This window comes from Dasypus novemcinctus, chromosome 24, assembly GCF_030445035.2.
Source record: "Dasypus novemcinctus isolate mDasNov1 chromosome 24, mDasNov1.1.hap2, whole genome shotgun sequence".
NCBI classification, from domain to species: domain Eukaryota; kingdom Metazoa; phylum Chordata; class Mammalia; order Cingulata; family Dasypodidae; genus Dasypus; species Dasypus novemcinctus.
The window spans coordinates 65,883,703-65,902,466 of NC_080696.1; positions in this window are offsets into that span (position 1 = coordinate 65,883,703).

Here is an 18,764-nt window from a genome sequence, read left to right on the forward strand (position 1 = left end):
TGTGGTGGTAATGGTGAGGGTGGGGTTGTGGTGATGGTGGGGGTGAGGCTGGTGAGGATGGTGGTGTTGGTGGCAGTGGTCGTGATGGTGACAGAGGTGGTGAAGGTGGTGATGGTGGTGGTTGTGGTTGTGATGGGGGAATAGTGGAGGTGGTGGTCGTGGTGATGCAGTGATGGTGGTGGTGGCAGTGATGGAGATGAAGGTGGGTGTTATGGTGGTGATGTGGTTATGGTGGTGTTGGTGGTAATACAGGTAATGGTTGTGGTGGTGATGGAGGTAATGGTGGAAGTGGTGGAGGTGGTGAAGGTGGTGATGGTGGATGTAATGGTGGAGGTGGTGGTGGTGAATGTGGTGATGGTGGTGAAGGTGGTGGGGGTGGAGGTGGTGTTGGAGGTGATGGTGGTGAAGGTGGCAATGGTGGATGTAATGGTGGAGGTGGTGAGGTGATGGTGGTGAAGGTGGTGGGGGTGGAGGTAATGGAGGTGATGGAGGTGGTGGTGGAGGTGATGGTGGAGGTGATGATGGCGGTGCTAATGGTGGTGGTGATGTGGTGATGTGATGAGGTGGTGAAGGTGGTGATGGTGGAGGTGATGGTGGTGGAGGTGGTGGTGGAGGTGATGATGGTGGTGCTAATGGTGGTGGTGATGTGGTGATGTGATGAGTGGTGGAGGTGGTGATGGTGGAGGTGGTGGTGGTGAAGGCAGTGGTGGTGGAGGTAATGGTGGAAGTGGTGGTGGTGGTGGTGGTGGAGGTAATGGTGAAGGTGGTGGTGGAGGTGATGGTGGTAAAGGTGGTCGGAGTGGAGGTAATGGTGGAGGTGGTGGTGGAGGTGGTGGTGGAGGTGATGATGGTGGTGCTAATGGTGGTGATGTGGTGATGTGATGAGGTGGTGAAGGTGGTGATGATGGAGGTGGTGGTGGTGGAGGCGGAGGTGGTAAGTGATGGTGCTGACAGTTGCCCACACGCTGGGCGCTTCCTAAGCAGGACCCTGCTCTGGGCACTTGACACCTGCTCAGCTTGGCCCCAGACACGCCCACTGTGAGGTGGCTCTGTGCGCTCGTCCCCTTCACAAGCAGGAGGAGGAGTTCAGTGCTGTGACCACGGTGACACAGTGAAGAGCAAGGAGCACACGAACTGGCCCTCAGCCCACCATGACCTTGTCCGTCCAGTCTGTCCAGGTCCTTGAGGACAGAGCCCCAGAGCCCAGGCCAGTGCAGGAGCGGCCTGAGCTGTTCTGGAAGGACCCTGGGGCTGGCAGGGCCCGCCCATCCTGAGCAGGCAGCTGCTCCTGGGAGTTCTGCCTGGGAGGGGCAGCCCTGACAGAGGCTCTGGGTGCCAGGCCTCCCGTCCCACGGACCCCCTTCCTGCTGGGCCCTGGTCCTCTCCCTACAGGGGAATCTCTCAGGAGGCTCAGGCAACCTTTACCTGCGGGAGGAGTGGGGGTGTCCCCCACTCCCCCACCCCCTGCCAGCTGGGAAGCAGGAGGTGACAGGAACAGGCAGGGACCTTGGTGCCTCCCAGGCTTTGCCCAGGACAGGTGCGGCCCTTGGGTGCCCCGCAGTGGCCGCGGGGGACAGCGCAGGCACCACGGAGCCAAACCCCGGAGACTCCGCCTGCCGCCTGAATGGCGTTTGTCCCCAGGGCCAGGAGCGCTGCTGCTGTAAGGACAGACCTTGCTCCTGCTGGGGCCATGCCCCTCGTCTTCAGGGTCTGCGTTCCCTGCAGCAGGCAGGCTTCCTTCCTTCTTTCCTTCCTTCCTCCCTTCCTTCCTTCCTCCCTTCCTCCCTTCCTCCCTTCCTTTCTTTCTTTCTTTCTTTTCCTTCCTTCCTTCCTTCCTTCCTTCCTTCCTTCCTTCCTTCCTTCCTTCCTTCCTTCCTTCCTTCCTTCCTTCCTTCCTTCCTTCTTTCCTTTCTTCTTTCTTTCTTTCTTTCTTTCTTTCCACTTTTTAAATTAAAGTCAATAGATCACAAAGAATGTTTCATTAAAAAACAAAAAAATCCCTCAAAAAACGTAAGCGGTTCCCCTATAACCCACGCCCCACCCCATCATTTTTGTAAATTGTATTTTTGAAGATATATACATCACAAAAAAATGTTACATTAAAAAATATGAGGTCCCCATATACTCCTCCCACTCCTCCCACACCAACAACTGCCCCCATCATTGTGGCACACTCTTCGCACTCAGTGAGCGCATTTTGGAGCACTGCTGTACCACATAGATAATAGTTTACCCTGCAGTTCACACTCTGCCCCAATACATTCAGTGGGTTATGGCAGGATATATACTGTCCAGCATCTGATCCTGCAATATCATGTAGGACAACTCAAAGTCCCAAAAATGCCCCCACACTACATCCCTTCTTCCCTCTCCCTGCCCTTAGCAACTACTGTGTCCACTTTCTCTACCTTAATGCTATAATTTCTTCTATTACTAGTCACAATAGTTTTATAGTAGAATATCAGTAAGTCCACTCTAATCCATATTTTATTCCTCCATTCTGTGGACCCTGGGATGGTGATGTCCCCTCCACCTCTAGATCAAGAGGGGGCTTAGATTCCACATGGAAGATGGATGCAATTCCTCTGCTTGCAGTTATAGGCACTCTTGAACCCCTCTTATGGTGGTTGACCATCTTCACCTCCCTGTTACCTGACATGGTTAAGTCCAACAAACCTGAGAGTAGGAGTTGCAACTCTGCTGAGGCGCAGGGCCCAGCTGGCACATGGGCAGGACAGATAGTCAAGTCCCCTGAGTATGCACCATCCCTAACGCCTACCACAGGTTCAGTAAAAGTGACAGAAGAGGTGTGTGTAGAAAGGTCACATCTGAATCCAGCTCCATCACACTCAGAAGCACAAATTCCAAAGTATGGCCAACTGACATGACAAAGAGCTCCAAATCCATCTGCCATGACCATAGAATCTGTGGGTCTCTGTAGCCTTCAGGAAAACCTGCACCTAGGGTTGTATGTACTTTGGCTTTTATCTGGGATCCTGCTGAGGTGTTCATAAGCATGATCCCTCTGATGACCTCCTGACTCTTTTGAAAACTCTTAGCCATATAAACTCATTTGTCTTTGCCATTTCCCCCTTTTCATTCAAGGTCAAAAGGCAGTTTTGAACACATTATCCTACATGTAGGCTGAGATATTCTGCTGGTTTGAGCTGACCCTTTTATTCAAGGTCTCTTTCTAGGTGCATCACCAGCTAGTGATTGGTAGTAATCCCTTGGTGCCAGGGAGGCTCATCCCCGGGAGTCATGTCCCGTGCTAAAGGGAAGGAAATGCATTTACATGCTGAGTTCGGCTTAGAGAGCAGCCACATTTGAGCAACATGGAGGCTCTCAGGAGGTAACTCTTAGGCACCCTGCAGCTCTAGGCCTAGTTCATATTTTAGGCACACAGGCTCATAAGCATAGCCATCAGTATCAAGGGCTCATTATTGGACCATCCTTCCTTGCTGATCTTTGCCATTGCACTTGGGGGATTATTGTTGTTCCCTTGGGGAATGTGACAGAGTTCCCCTGGGTGGGAACTCAGCACTCCCTCAGTTGATGTTTGTAACTGTAACTGCTATCAGAATGCAGTTTGTAACTGTAACTGCATATCAGAATATGTGCCCTATATACATGCCCTGGAGAACTCCCTCCCAACCGTGTGCCCCCCATCAATAACACCCCACACCAGTGTTCCTCCCCTGCCATAGTTGAGCCTCTCTGTGGTCCAGAACTTGTTCAGCAATGAAGCCTAAAATATTGTCAAATTCAATTAATAGGAAATTGAAATACAGTGATGGGTTTAAAGTTTAGAAATAGAATACATACTAATTTAGAAGTACTAAACTCAAGTAAAAATAAATCAATGTATTTAAAAAATGAAAAAATTATAAAGCTTTGTTTTTAACAGTTTGACTTTAATCAATGTAATAGATGTTGCCCTGTATGTACAGTGGCAAGGCACTTCCTTTTTTTTATTTAAAGTTTTATTTTATTTAATTCTCTCTCCTTCGCCCCCCCCCATTGTCTTGCTCTCTGTGTCCATTCGCTGTGTGTTCTTCTGTGTCCACTTGTATTCTTGTCATGCAGCACCAGGGAATTGTGTCGCTTTTTTTGTTGTGTCATCTTGCTGCATCAGCTCTCTGTGTGTGCAGCGCCACTCCTGGGTGAGCTGCGCTTTTTTCATGTGGGGTGACTCTCCTGCAGGGTGTACTCCTTACATGTGTGGCACCCCTATGCAGGGGACACCCCTGCATGGCACAGTACTCCTTGCGTGTGGCAGCACTTTACATGGGCCAGCTCAGCACACGGGTCAGGAGGTGCTGGATATCGAACCCTGGACCCTCCATATGGGAGGCAGATGCTCTATCAGGTGAACCACAACTGTTTCCCACAAAGCACTTTCTTTCATTTCTCCCTCAGTGTCTACATCCTTTCTTTTTTTTTCCTTCTAATTTTTAGTTTTGTCTTCAAAAAAGTTTTAGATCACATTAATTCACGTATTCAATATAGGGGACTCCCATATATCCAACATCAAACCCTTTTCCCCTTTCCCCAGCAGTGATCTTTTTAAATGTTCATGTTACATTTGTTGCAGCTGTTGTACAGATTTTGATACATGGGTGTCAAACATGTTTCCATTTGGGTTTACATTATGGTTTATATTTTAGACTGTATACATTTTAAAACTTTTATTTTCCTTAAGTTTTACATTATGGTTTACATTTCAACTTATAGACTTTTATACACATTTGGTGCATGTTAACGTGTCCTATATCCATCATTATATCATCTTGTGGAACACTTCCTTTGCCCCCCAGTTACCCTGCTTCCATCTGTTCTATGCCTTGCTCCCCCTCCCCTCAGGGCCCACAGTGACAATCAATTTTGACTACTAGAGGGACGAGATTTACAGATACTTGCAACAGTGCTGAGGGCTTGACATACTAGACTGCCCTAACTGATTGGGAGCCCCTGAATCTCTCAAGAGACACAATTCCCACTGTTTGAGAACATCAGGTCTCCCCAGCATGTGTATGGTCTTCACCCAATGATATAACACACTATGACAAAATGAGCACTCACACACTCCCTAGAAGCCTGCCCCTGTACCAGATGCCCCCCACCTTAAGCACCTTAAACACTTAATCCTTCCTTATTATATTTTCTAAAGAGTTTTCTCAACACTGCAGTTTCAGCCACATACCTGACAGTCTCCCACCTTCAACTGTTCCCCCCAGCCGTCCCCCCAGTTCCTTGGGCCATCTGACCCATCCTCCCATCCCTAGCCCCCCTCAAGCCCACAAAGCCCCACCCAAAGGTGTCCCCATGCCCCCATCTTATCCCTTCCCTGTACAAATACTTACCTCCAGCTTATCATAGACTTCACCCATGTAGGCCTCAGCTCGCAACCTTCCTCTCCCTGCCCCCAATTCCTTTAAGCCTATCTTCCAGTCTCTAGCTCTCTGAGACAGCTTGGTTTCCTTGTTTCATATCAGAGAAGTCATGTAGTGTTTGTCCTTCAATGCTTGGCTTGCTTCAAGATTCATCCATGTTATTACATGGGTTTGTACTGTATTCCTTCTCATAGCTGTAGTATTCCATTGTATGTATATACCACATTTTATTTATCCATTCATCTACTGATGGGCATTTGGGTTGCTTCCAACTTTTGGCAATAGTGAATAATGCTGCTATAAACATTGCTGTGCGTGTGTCAGTTTGTGTCCTTGTTTTCAGTTCTTCTGGAATTGTTGGGTCATAGGGCAAATCTATAGCTAACTTTTTTTTTTTTTTAAGATTTATTTTTATTTATTTAATCCCCTCCCCTCCCCCGGTTGTCTGTTTTCTGTATCTTTTTGCTGCGTCTTGTTTCTTTGTCCTCTTCTGTTGTCGTCAGCGGCACAGGAAGTGTGGGCGGCGCCATTCCTCGGCAGGCTGCTCCCTCCTTTGCGCTGGGTGGCTCTCCTTATGGGTGCACTCCTTGCGCGTGGGGCTCCCCTACATGGGGGACACCCCTGTGTAGCACGGCACTCCTTGCGTGCATCAGGACTGCGCATGGGCCAGCTCCACACGGGTCAAGGAGGCCCGGGGCTTGAACCGCAGACCTCCCATGTGGTAGACAGATGCCCTAACCACTGGGCCAAAGTCCGTTTCCCTTATAGCTAACTTTTTGAGAAACCTACATTCTGTCCTCCAGAATGGGTGGCTCCTTCTGCATTCCCATCAGCAGTGAATGAGTGTTCCCATTCCTCCACATCCTCTCCAGCACTTGTAGTCTTCTGTTTTTCTTGATAGCTGCCAGTGTTAGGGGAGTAAGACAGTATCTCATTTTAGTTTTGATTTGCATTTCTCGAATAGTTAGTGATTTTGAGCATTTTTTCATGTGCTTTTTATACCTTGCTTTGTATTTCTTCTTTGGAGAAGCATCCGTTCAAATCTTTTCCCCATTTTTAAAATGGGTTGTCTTTTTATTTTCGTGATATAGGAGTTCTTTATATATGCAGGATATAAGTCTCCTATCAGATATATGGTTACCAAATATTTTCTCCCATTGAGTAGGCTCTCTATTCACTTTCTTGACAAACTCCTCTGAGGTGCAAAGGCTTTAATTTTGAGGAAGTCCCTTTTATCTCTTTGTTCTTTTGCTGCTCCTGCTTTGGGTGTGAAGTTCATGAAGCCATTTCCTATTACAAGGCCCTGTAGCTGCTTCCCTACATTGTTTTCCAAGGTCTTTATGGTCTTGGCTCTTCCATTTAGGTCTTTGATCCATCTTGAGTTGATTTTTGTGCAAGATGTGAGACGATAATCCTCTTTCCTTCTTTTGCATATAGATATTCAATTCCCTAGGCACCATTTGTTGAAGACGCCATCCCAGTTGAGTGGGCTTGGTGGCCTTGTCGAATATGAGATGACTGTATATATGGGGCTCTATATCAGAGCTCTCGATTCCGTTGGTCAGTGTGTCTATCCTTGTGCCAATACCATGCCATTTTCACTACTGTGGCTTCATAGTATGTTTTTTTTTATTTAAACTTTTTTTTTAAGATTTATTTTATTTATATCATTCCCCTCCCCCCCCCACCCTAGTTGTCTGTTCTCTGTGTCCATTTGTTCCGTGTTCTTCGTTGTTGCTGTTGCCAGCAGCACAGGAATCTGTGTCTCTTTTTGTTGCGTCAACTTGCTGTGTCAGCTCTCCATATGTGCAGCGCCATTCCTGGGCAGGCTGAACTTTCTTTCGCACTGGGTGGCTCTCCTTACAGGGCGCACTTCTTGCGCATGGGGATCCCCTACACAGGGGGCACCCCTGCGTGGCAAGGCACTCCTTGCGTGCATCAGCACTGTGCGTGGGCCAGCTCCACATGGGTCAAAGAGGCCCGGGGTTTGAACTGTGGATCTCCCATGTGGTAGACGGATGCCCTATCCATTGGGCCAAGTCCACTTCCCTTGTAGTATGTTTTGAAGTCAGGTAGTGTGATTCCTCCGATTTCATTTTTCTTTTCAATAAGTCTTTGGCAATTCGATGCCTCTTTCCTTTCCAAGTAAATTTCATAGTTAGTTTTTCTAGATCATTAAAAAATGCTGTGTTGATTTTTATTGGGATTGCATTGAATGTGTAGATCAGTTTTGGTAGGATAGACATCTTAATAATATTTAGTCTTCCTATCCATGAACAGGGAATATTCTTCCATTTATTTAGGTCTTCTTTGATTTCCTTGAACAGTGTTGTGTAGTTTTCTCTGTATAAGGGTTTTATATCTTTGTTAAATTTATTCCCAGGTATTTGATTTTTTTATTAACTATTGTAAATGGTATTTGTTTCTTGATTTCTTCCTCAGATTGCACATCATCAGTGTACAGAAATGCTGCTGATTTTTGTGCATTGATCTTATAACCTGTGACTTTACTGAACTCATTTATAAGTTCTAGAAGCTTTGTTGTAGACTTCCCAGGGTTTTCTCTGTATCGGATCATGCCATCTGCAAAGAGTGAAATTTTGACTTCTTCCTTTCCTACTTGGATCCCTTTTATATCTGGTTCTTGCCTCAGTGCTCGAGCAAGTGCTTGTAACACAATGTTAAATAGAAGGGGTGACAGTGGGCATCCTTGTATTGTTCCTGATCTTAGAGGGAAAGACTTTAGGATTTCAACATTGTGACTTGTGTGTGGTGTGGATTTTTCATATGTACCCTTTATCATGTTCAGAAAGTTTCCTTCTATTCCTATCTTTTTCAGTGTTTTTATGAAGAAAGGATGCTGTATTTTGTCAAATGCTTTTTCTGCATCTATAGATATGATCATGTGTTTTCTCCCTTCAATCTCTTTGTGGTGTGTTACTTTGTTTGATTTTCTTATGTTGAACCATCCTTGCATACCAGGAGTGAAACCCAGTTGATCATGGTGTATACTTCATTTAATGTGTTGGTGAATATGATTAGCCAGTATTTTGTTGAAGATTTTTGCATCTAGGTTTATTAGAGAGATTGGTCTGTAATTTTCCTTCCTTGTGCTGTGTTTGTTTGGCTTTGGTATGAGGGTAATGTTGGCATCATAAAATGAGTTAGGCAATGTTCCTTCTGTTTTGATTTTTTGGAAGAGTTTCAGCAGGATTGGTGTTAGTTTTTTCTGGAATCTTTGTTAGATTTCACCTGTGAAACCCTCTGGCCTAGGGCTCTTCTTAGTTGGGAGGTTTTTTGTTTTTTGTTTTAAATTTATTTTTTATTTATTTCTATACCCTTTCCCCCAATTGTTTGGAGGTTTTAAATGACTGATTCTATCTCTTTACATGTGATTGGTTTGTTGAGATCCTTGATACCTTCTTTTGTCAACACTTATGTGTTTCTAGGAATTGTTCCATTACCGCTAAATTGTCTTTCTTGTTGGAATATAATTTTTTAAAGTATCCTTTTCTGAAAGTCTTTATTTCAGTGGGATCAGTGGTGATATCCCCTTTCTCATTTCTTATTTTGTGTATTTGGATCTTCTCTCTTTTCTTCTTTGTTAGTCTAGCTAAGGTTCTGTCAATTTTATTGATCTGATCAAAGAACCAGCTCTTTGTTTGTTTATTTTTTTTAATTCTTTTATATTTTCTGTTTCATTTAGATCTGCTCTGGTCTTTGCTATTGCTTTCTTTCTTCTTTCTTTGGTGTTAGTTTGTTATTTTTTTCCTAACTTCTCCAACTGTGCAGTTAGTTCTTCAATTTTAGCTCTTTCTTGTTTTTCGATGTTTGAATTTATGCTATGAATTTCCCTCTCAGTACAGCTTTTGCTGCATCCCATAAGTTTTGCTATGTTGTGCTATCATTTTCATTAGTTTCAAAGTAGTTATTTATTTTCTGTTGAGATTTCCTCCTTGACCCGTTGTTTTTCTAAGAGTGTGTTGTTTAACTTTCATATCTTGGTGCCAAATCTAGGTATCTGACACTTGGAGATTTCCAGCTCAATTGCACTGTGGTCACAGAAATTATTTTGTATGATTTCAGTCTTTCTGAATTCATTGAGACTTTCTTTGTGGCCTAGCATGTTGTCTATCTTGGAGAATGATCCATGTGTACTTGAGAAGAATGTATATCCTGCTGTATTTGGGTGTAATGTTTTATATTTGTCTATTAGGTCCAGATCCTCTAATATAGTGTTCAAAGTCTTTGTTTCTTTATTGATTCTCTGTTGAAATGTTCTGTCGAATGGTGATAGTGGTGTGTTAAAACTCCCCACTATAACTGTAGAGGCAACTATTCCTTGCCTTAGTTTCTCAGTGTTTACCTCACATATCTTGAGGTGCCCTTGTTAGGGGCATAAATGTTTATGATTGGGGAAACAGACTTGGCCCAGTGGTTAGGGCATCCGTCTACCACATGGGAGATCCGCGGTTCAAACCCCGGGCCTCCTTGACCCATGTGGAGCTGGCCCATGCGCAGTGCTGATGCACGCAAGGAGTGCCCTGCCACACAGGGGTGTCCCCTGCGTAAGGGAGCCCCACACTCAAGGAGTGTGCCTCGGAAGGAGAACCACCCAGCGCGAAAGAAAGTGCAGCCTGCCCAGGAATGGCGCTGCCCACACTTCCCGTGCCGCTGACTACAACAGAAGCGGACAAAGAAACAAGACGCAGCAAAAAGCCACAGAGAACAGACAATTAGGGGAGGGGGGAATTAAATAAATAAATAAATCTTTTTAAAAAACTGTTTACGATTGTTCTTTCTTCTTGTAATATTATCCCTTTCTCCAATACGTAGTGTCCATCTTTGTCTCTCACAAGAGTTTTGCATTTACAGTCTATTTTGTCTGATATTTAATATAGCTACTCCTGCCCTGTTCTGGTTATCGTTTGCCTGTAAGATTGTTTTCCAGCCATTCACTTGCAACCTCCTTGAATCTCTGGGTCTAAGATGTGCTTCTTGTAGACAGCTTATAGATGGGTCATATTTTCTTATCCAATCTTCCAATCTGTGTCTCCTAACAGGTGAGTTTAATCCATTGACATTCAGTGTTATTACTTCCAAGAAATTACTTTTATTAGCCATATTTTCTTTGGATTTGTTTTTGTGATATGTTGCTTGATTTTTTCCCCTCTTTTTATCATTTTAATTGTTCTTACACTCTCCTCCAACTTCCAACTCTATGTCTCCTGTTTTTTTTCTTTCCTCCTGCAGAACTCCCTTTAGTATTTCTTGAAGGGCAGGTTTCTTGTTGACATACTCTCTTAGTTTCTGTTTATCTGTGAATATTTTGAACTCTCCATCATTTTTGAATGCTAGCTTTGTTAGAGTATTGGTTGGAAATTATTTTCTTTCAGTACCTTGACTATGTCATACTACTGCTTTCTTGCCTGCATGGTTTCAGATGAGAAATCAGCACTTAATCTTATGAAGCCTCCCTTGTGTATGATGGTTCTGCTTTCTCTTGCTCCTTTTAGTATTTTCTCTTTGTCTTGCACATTGGATAATTTGACAAGTATATGTTTTGGGGTAGGCCTGTTGGGATTTTTGAGGTATGTTGCATTTCCTGGACATGTACATGCACCTCCCTCAATAGGTATGAGAAGTTTTCAGGCATTATTTCCTCCAACAGCCCTTCTGTCCCCTTTCCCTTCTCTTCTCCTTCTGGGATGATTATAATGTTTCTATTTGCATGTTTTGCATTGTCATTCAGATCCCTAAGTTGCTGCTGTATTTTTTCTATCTTTTTATCGATCAATCCCACTATCTGATTTCAAATGTACTATCTTCCACATCACTAATTCTTTCCTCTGCCTCTTCAATCTGCTGTTATTTGCTGAGAGTGTGTTTTTCATTTCTTGGATTGTGCTGTTCATCCCTATTATATCCTGCGGCGGCTTGCTCGGTCGGTAGAGGTGGGGTCTGGCTGCGGACGAGGGGTCGGTCCAGCTCTGGACGAGGGGTCGGTCCCGCTTGGGACGAGGGGTCGGTCCCACTTGGGACGAGGGGTCGGTCCAGCAGCAGACGAGGGATCGGTCTCACAAGGGGTTGTGCGGTTCGGCTGACGGGGTCGCCCGGTGAAGCCGGTGACGAAGGGGTCGCCCGGAGAAGCAGGCGACGAAGGGGTTGCCCGGAGAAGCAGGTGACGAAGGGGTCGCCCGGAGAAGCAGGCGACGAACTGGGGACAAGGGAGGCCAGGCCCTTGTCGGGGGCTCTCAGGACTGGAGGGCGCACGGCAGAAGAACTACCGCGGAGACAAGGTAAACACGCAAGTCCACTTTACTGAGGGAGAGGCAACAGTTTTATAGGGGCTGGGGAAGGCTGATTGGTCGAAGCCACGCCCTGTTCTGATTGGTTGCCGGCGAAAGGTCAGTGGGCGGTACTGGACGGGGGAGGGGTGGTGGTTAGGGATTGGCTGTCGCTGTTGCTGGGGGAAGGGGCAGGGTTTAGGGATTGGTGGCTGCTGTTGCTGGGGTGGAGGGCAGACTTGATTTTCCCGCCCACGCCTGGCTGTTGCTGCTGTCGGGGGGAGGGAAAAGGGCGGGCTGGATTTTTCCGCCCACACCTGGCTGTTGCTGCTGTTGGGGGAGGGGAAAAGGGCGGGCTGGATTTTTCCGCCCACACCTGGCTGTTGCTGCTGTCGGAGGAGGGGAAAAGGGCAGACTGGAATTTTCTGCCCTGCGCCTGCGCAGGGAGAAGGAAGAAGGGTGCCGCCCCACAAGGCATCGGGTGGCGCCATCTGGGAGGAGGGGCGGCCGCGGAAGCATGGCTGCCGAGAAGGTGAGACCCGAGGGCACTCTGCGCCCATGCCGAGCTTCCTTCAGGGGTGGCGGTGGGCCCGACCAACCACCCTATTATGGGGGCAGCGGAATTAGGCCTACCGCAGCCACTCCCCTGCCAGGCCAGCAAACCACACTTCAGCCCGAGGGGTGACCGCAATATCCATTATCCTTTTGTGTACAATTAGAATTTCTTCTGTATGCTCTCCAAGAGTTTTCTTAATATGCTTCATCTCTTCCTTCACTTCATGCAGTTGGTCCATGATACATGTTTTGAGAGCTTTAATTTGTTGTTTGATGTTCCACTCCTCTTTCTGGTTTTTAGTTTGTTCATTGGATTAGGCTGTGTTTTCCTGATTATTCATATGGCCTGCAGTTTGTTGTTGCTGTCTCATCATCATTTTATCTTGTTGGGTTTATTAATTGATTAGCTCCTTTGTCTCAGGGTTTAATTAGTTGTTGTTTTTGTGTTCATGTTAAGTCTTCTCTTTGTCACTTTGTTCTTCTTATTCTATTTCTTGTTGTTGGTGACATTCCCTGGAAGGAAAATATTAGGACCAGAGAAAGCAAAAGGGGTAAGAAAAGAAAATACATAATAGTAGTATTGATAGTGAATATTAGCCGAAGAACCATGTGAGATCTAGGAGAATGGATATAGACCTCATGGAAGCTGTGTATAGTTATAACAGTAAAAAGTGGAGTACCTATAATGATTTAGTAATCTGAATATGGGGAGGAATATAGTAAGAGTTAAAAGGCCAGTGTGGTCAGGAGAGAGGGAAAGAGAAAAGAAAGGACACTACTTTAAATAGTGAATAAAAGATAGAAAACAGATTAGAGGTATTAGAGATAAAAAGTCAGAAAGATTGGGGGCTAAACAAAGAGACATGGAATGTAAGAGAAACAATAAAAGATGGAGGATAGAAAGATGTAAAGGAAAGGGAATAGCATTGGTATCATGCGACGGTTTGCTCGGTCGGTAGAGGTGGGGTCTGGCTGCGGACGAGGGGTCGGTCCAGCTCTGGACGAGGGGTCGGTCCCGCTTGGGATGAAGGGTCGGTCCCACTTGGGACGAGGGGTCGGTCCGGCAGCAGACGAGGGATCGGTCTCACAAGGGGTTGCGCGGTTCGGCTGACGGGGTCGCCCGGCGAAGCCGGCGATGAAGGGGTCGCCCGGAGAAGCAGGCAACGAAGGGGTCGCCCGGAGAAGCAGGCGACGAACTGGGGACAAGGGAGGCCAGGCCCTTGTCGGGGGCTCTCAGGACTGGAGGGCGCACGGCAGAAGAACTACCGCGGAGACAAGGTAAACACGCAAGTCCACTTTATTGAGGGAGAGGCAACAGTTTTATAGGGGCTGGGGAAGGCTGATTGGTCGAAGCCATGCCCCGTTCTGATTGGTTGCCGGCGAAAGGTCAGTGGGCGGTACCGGACGGGGGAGGGGTGGTGGTTAGGGATTGGCTGTCGCTGTTGCTGGGGGAAGGGACAGGGTTTAGGGATTGGTGGCTGCTGTTGCTGGGGTGGAGGGCAGACTGGATTTTTCCGCCCACGCCTGGCTGTTGCTGCTGTCGGGGGAGGGGAAAAGGGCGGGCTGGATTTTTCCGCCCACACCTGGCTGTTGCTGCTGTCGGGGGAGGGGAAAAGGGCAGACTGGAATTTTCTGCCCTGCGCCTGCGCAGGGAGAAGGAAGAAGAAGGGTGCCGCCCCACAAGGCATCGGGTGGCGCCATCTGGGAGGAGGGGCGGCCGCGGAAGCATGGCTGCCGAGAAGGGGAGACCCGAGGGCACTCTGCGCCCATACCGAGGTTCCTTCAGGGGTGGCGGTGGGCCCGACCAACCACCCTATTATGGGGGCAGCAGAATTAGGCCTACCGCGGCCGCTCCCCTGCCAGGCCAGCAAACCACACTTCAGCCCGAGGGGTGACCGCAGTATCAAAAATCAGTACACACAGGAAAGAGGAAATTGAGATTGAGGAAGCACAGTAAATAAGAAATGTTGCCTGCAGCATGTAATATAAGAGAAGAGAAAAGAAGAAAAGGGAAAATAAAGAAAAATAAAGAAAAAAGAAAAGCAAGGAAGAAAAAGAAAGAAAAAAAAAGAAAAAAATGAAAAGAAAAAAAGGACCACAGTGGGATAAAGAGGACGGAAAAAGAACAGAAAAGACCAGACAAGGCCTCAGGCAAGGAATCTGCTTTGAAATGAATAAACTGCTTAGGAATCTGACCTCCCCCCTTTCTCCCTTCCTCATTTCCCTCTCTCCCAGGGCAGCAGGAAGGCTGAGTGAGGGCTCATGTAGGAGAATCAAATGGGTCCCTGGTCAACCAACTCACCTCAGAAAATAGTGTCTCTTAATTTCTTGAGAGCACCCACCTGTTTCTAGGAACCCTAAATATGCTACTGGAAGCCTGCAGAGCACGTCCTGCTGTCCCTCTGCCTTAGGTGTGCTACCAGGGGGCTAGTTAATTTTCTACCTCCACCTTCTCCCAGACCAAGTTTCCTATCCTAGGGCATTTAGGTAAATTGAGTTCTCTCAGCAGATCCGTGTCTCCTCTCTTCCTAGGCTCTCTCCAAGTCAGCTGGTTTGCTCCTCCAAACTCAATAAAAAGGGGGGACCAGAAAATTGAACCTGCACCCCTTGGCCCCTCTGCACCTCCCCCCTAAACCCTCCCACTCCCGGAGTTAGTCCAGGGCCGGAGGGCGAGGGCGGTGCTGGAATTCCGGGAGTGCTGGGTTTGGGAAACAGAGGCCGGAGAGAATGTGGACTCAGGGTACGTGGGTCTGTGAAATGTGGGTTGCGGGGTTCAGGGAACACAGCCTTGGGGTTCACACGTTTGGGGAACGCGGGGCTGGGAACTCTGCTGTGCGACAGGCAGTTCTCAGGGAGCGCTGAGCCCTTAGCCCGGGGGGAAGGGACGTCCCATCCCACGGCCTCCGAGTTCAGTGCTGGAAACCCACCGCTCTACCTTGAGCAAGCACCAGCTCTGCCGCAGTCTCTCCAGATCCAGAAGCTTCCTGCCCCGTGGATTCCGGAACAGCCTGGTCGGCAGGACTCCGCTCCATCTGGAGAGCACACGCCATTTTCCAGTAGGTTCCTCAGAACGTGTGGATGGAACCTGTGTGCTCGCAGGAGAGGCGGCGATGGCGCACTTGCTCGGACGCCAGCTTGCCCACCTCCTCCCGCTTTCTTTTGATTAGTTTTAGCATGCCTATCTTTCCATCCTTTTAATTTTAACCTGTATTAAAGTGCACTCTTGTATGCAGTCTAGAGTTGATTGTGCTTTTTAAATCTATTTTGACCATCTCTGCTTTTAAGAAGGGTATTCTGATCATCTACATTTAACATGATTATTGATATGGTTAGGTTTCATGCTATTATCCTTCCACTTACTTTCTATTTGTTCCACCTGTTACTTGTTTCTGTTTTTCCCACTTGTGGCAGTTTGACATTATTGACAAATTCAAAAAAGAAATATTGGATTATGTTTGCAAACTGATTTTTCCGCGGGCATATGAGATCATATTGGATTCATAGGTTTACTTGATTAAGGAATTATGGAAACCTCTTGTGCCAGTAGGGCGTTGAGTCCCCACCCCTTGGTGGGTGGGGACTCACAGATATAAGGCATGGCAAAGGACAGAGGTAAGGGTTTTTGATGTTGGAGTCTGATGCTGAAGCCTTAAGCTGGAGGCCCAGGAAGAGAGGAACCCTAATCCTCAAAAGAAGCAAGCCCCGGGAAGAGAGGAACCCAGGAAGCCTGAACCTTCACGGACATTGGCAGCCATCTTGCTCCAACATGTGAAAATAGACTTTGGTGAGGGAAGTAACTTATGTTTTATGGCCTGGTTTAAGTGTAAATTCCTACCCGAAATAAATACCCTTTATACAAACCAACCAGTTTCTGGTATTTTGCATCATCACCCCTTTGGCTAACTAAAACACCCCTCTTTTTCTGTCTTCTTTTGGACTTTTTAAAATGAATCCTTTTTTATGTCTTTTGTGGCCTATTAGCTATACCTTTTTGTTATTTCAGTGGTTGATTACGGGCACTATTGACATTTTGGGTCCAATAATTCTTAGTTGTGGATGAATGTCCTATGCATTGCAGTACGTTTAGCAAGGGATATTATAGCACTTGCTGTAGAGTATCGAAACCATACTATGTATCGCATGCTTCCATCTCTCCCCTTTCAGCCTGTATGCTATTGTTGTCATATATTTTACTTATACATGTCATATATGACACATTATTATTATGTTTTTGTTTAAGCAAAAGTCTTTCAAAGAGATTTAATTAATAAAAAATACTACGTATATCCCAAGTAGTTACCATGTCCAGGGATCTGAACATACTTTCACCTGGTAAAATTTTTCTGCTGCCTGAAAGACTTCCTTTAACATTTCTTACAGTGTGGATCTCTTGTTGATGAATTCTTTCAGTTTTTGCATATCTGAAAATGTTCTTATTTCACTTTGTTTTTCATTAATATTTTTGCTACAAAGAGAGTTACAGAGTTGGGTTTTTCTTTCAGTACTTTGCAGATGGTGGACCATTGCCTTCTCACTTGCCCTGTTCCCCATGGGAAATCAGTTGTCGGTCTTACCTTTAGTCCTCTGTGCATATATAGTTTCTCACCTACTTTTATGATTTTCTCTTTATCACTGGCTTTGAATAATTTTGTTATTATGTTCCTTGGTGTAGTTTCATCATGTTTCTTGTCTTGGAGATTGTTGTCTCTTTTGGAATTGTGGGCTTGTACTTTTATGAAATTCAGCAAAAATTTCAGCCACTATTTCTTCAAATATTTTTTCTGTGTCCTTCTTCCTCTTCTTCAGGGTTTCAGTCCCATGCTATTAGGCTGCTTCCTGGCGTCCACAGCTCACTGGTGCACTTTTCCTTTTACAAAATCTTTTCCCCTGTGTGTGTTATTTTGGTTAATTTCTATTGCCATGCATACAAGTTCACCATCCTTCTGCTATAACTAATCTGCTGTGAATCCTATGCAGTGTATTTTTCATCTCAGATATTGTAGGTTTCATTTCTATTAGTCTGATTTGGGACTTTAAAAATAACTTTCATTTCTCTCTTAACTTTTTTGAATACATTACCAAAACTGTTAGAATGTTCTTTTTTAAAATTTTTTGTTTTTTAATTTTTTAATTCTTTAAAAGATACTTAGATTATACACATGTCATGTTAAAATGTTCTTGTCTGGTAATTCTAACATGTGTATCAGTTCTGTGTTGTTTTCTATTGAATGTTTTTTTTTTAGGACTCAGAGGGGATTGAACCCAGGAACTCACACATGTGAAGCAGGTGCTCAACCACTGAGCTCCACCCACTCCCCTACTGATTGATTTTTACTTTCATAATAGGTCATATTTTCCTGCTCTTTGTATTCTTGTTAACCTCTGAATGTCTTGTTGGGTGCTATCTATTGTTGTTTTCCTATAAATATTAATAATTTCTTAGGGGGGGATTAATTAACTTGGAAACACTCTGATTATCTCAGTTCTTGCTTTTACCATTTGTTACATGGGACCTAATGAATTTTGTCCAAGGCTACTTATCCCCCACTCTGTGGCAAGCCTTCCTGAGTACTGGAGGCCTCGTCAGTTACAAGGTTTCCAGTCTGGTGGATGAGACCAGGCACTATTCCCAGTCCTGGGTGGGCACTGGGCTCTGCTCCCAAAGTCACTTAGAATGGTTCTTCCCCAGCCCCTGGGAATGCACTGATGAGTAACCTGCTGCATAGGTGCAAGACCCTTTGTGGCTATGGGGGGTGCTCTCTCTGGTTCTCTGTCTTAGTTACTCTCGCTGCCTTGGTGACCCTGGCATCTCAGCCCCGAGGCTCTCCTGACCCGCAGTCCAGCTGGGCCAGTGCACTCGTCAGGGTTCTCCAGGGAAACAGAACCAACAGGTGGTAGCTGTAAATAGTGTGAGATTTTAGAAAATACTCTCACGTGACCATGGGACTGCACACTTCCTTGATGAGTTCCCAGGAGAGGCTGTCTGTCTGATACAGCGATGGGAAGTCTCTCTCTTGATGCTGAAATGACTTCCCCTCTTAAGGCCTTCACCTGAGTGGATGAGTCGTCATTCTTGAGGATGGCTCTCTCCCTGGTTGATTGTAGATGCAGTCAGCCATCTGTGCAGTCAACTCACTGATGATTAAAGTCCTTCAAATGCCTTTGTATTATAGTTAGCCCAGTGCTTGCTTCACCAAACAACTGGACACCATTACCTGTCTGTGTGGACACATTAGCCTGACCATCACAGTCCACCCCTTGTCAACCCAGCACCCGTACACCTCACCTTACACCATACTGAAACTCTAAATAAAAACAATAGCACATGTATATATATATATAGTTATATACCATATCTATATTGTTAAGCAGATATATATATATATATACTTAACCGTCCTGCATACAACTGGAAATGCACGAATTCCCTCTAGACTAGGGTGCTAGTCCTTGGGTAATATTCACCCTTAAACTCGACATCCTTGAATACTAAACATGAAACTAATACAACTTATGTCATATATTAAGG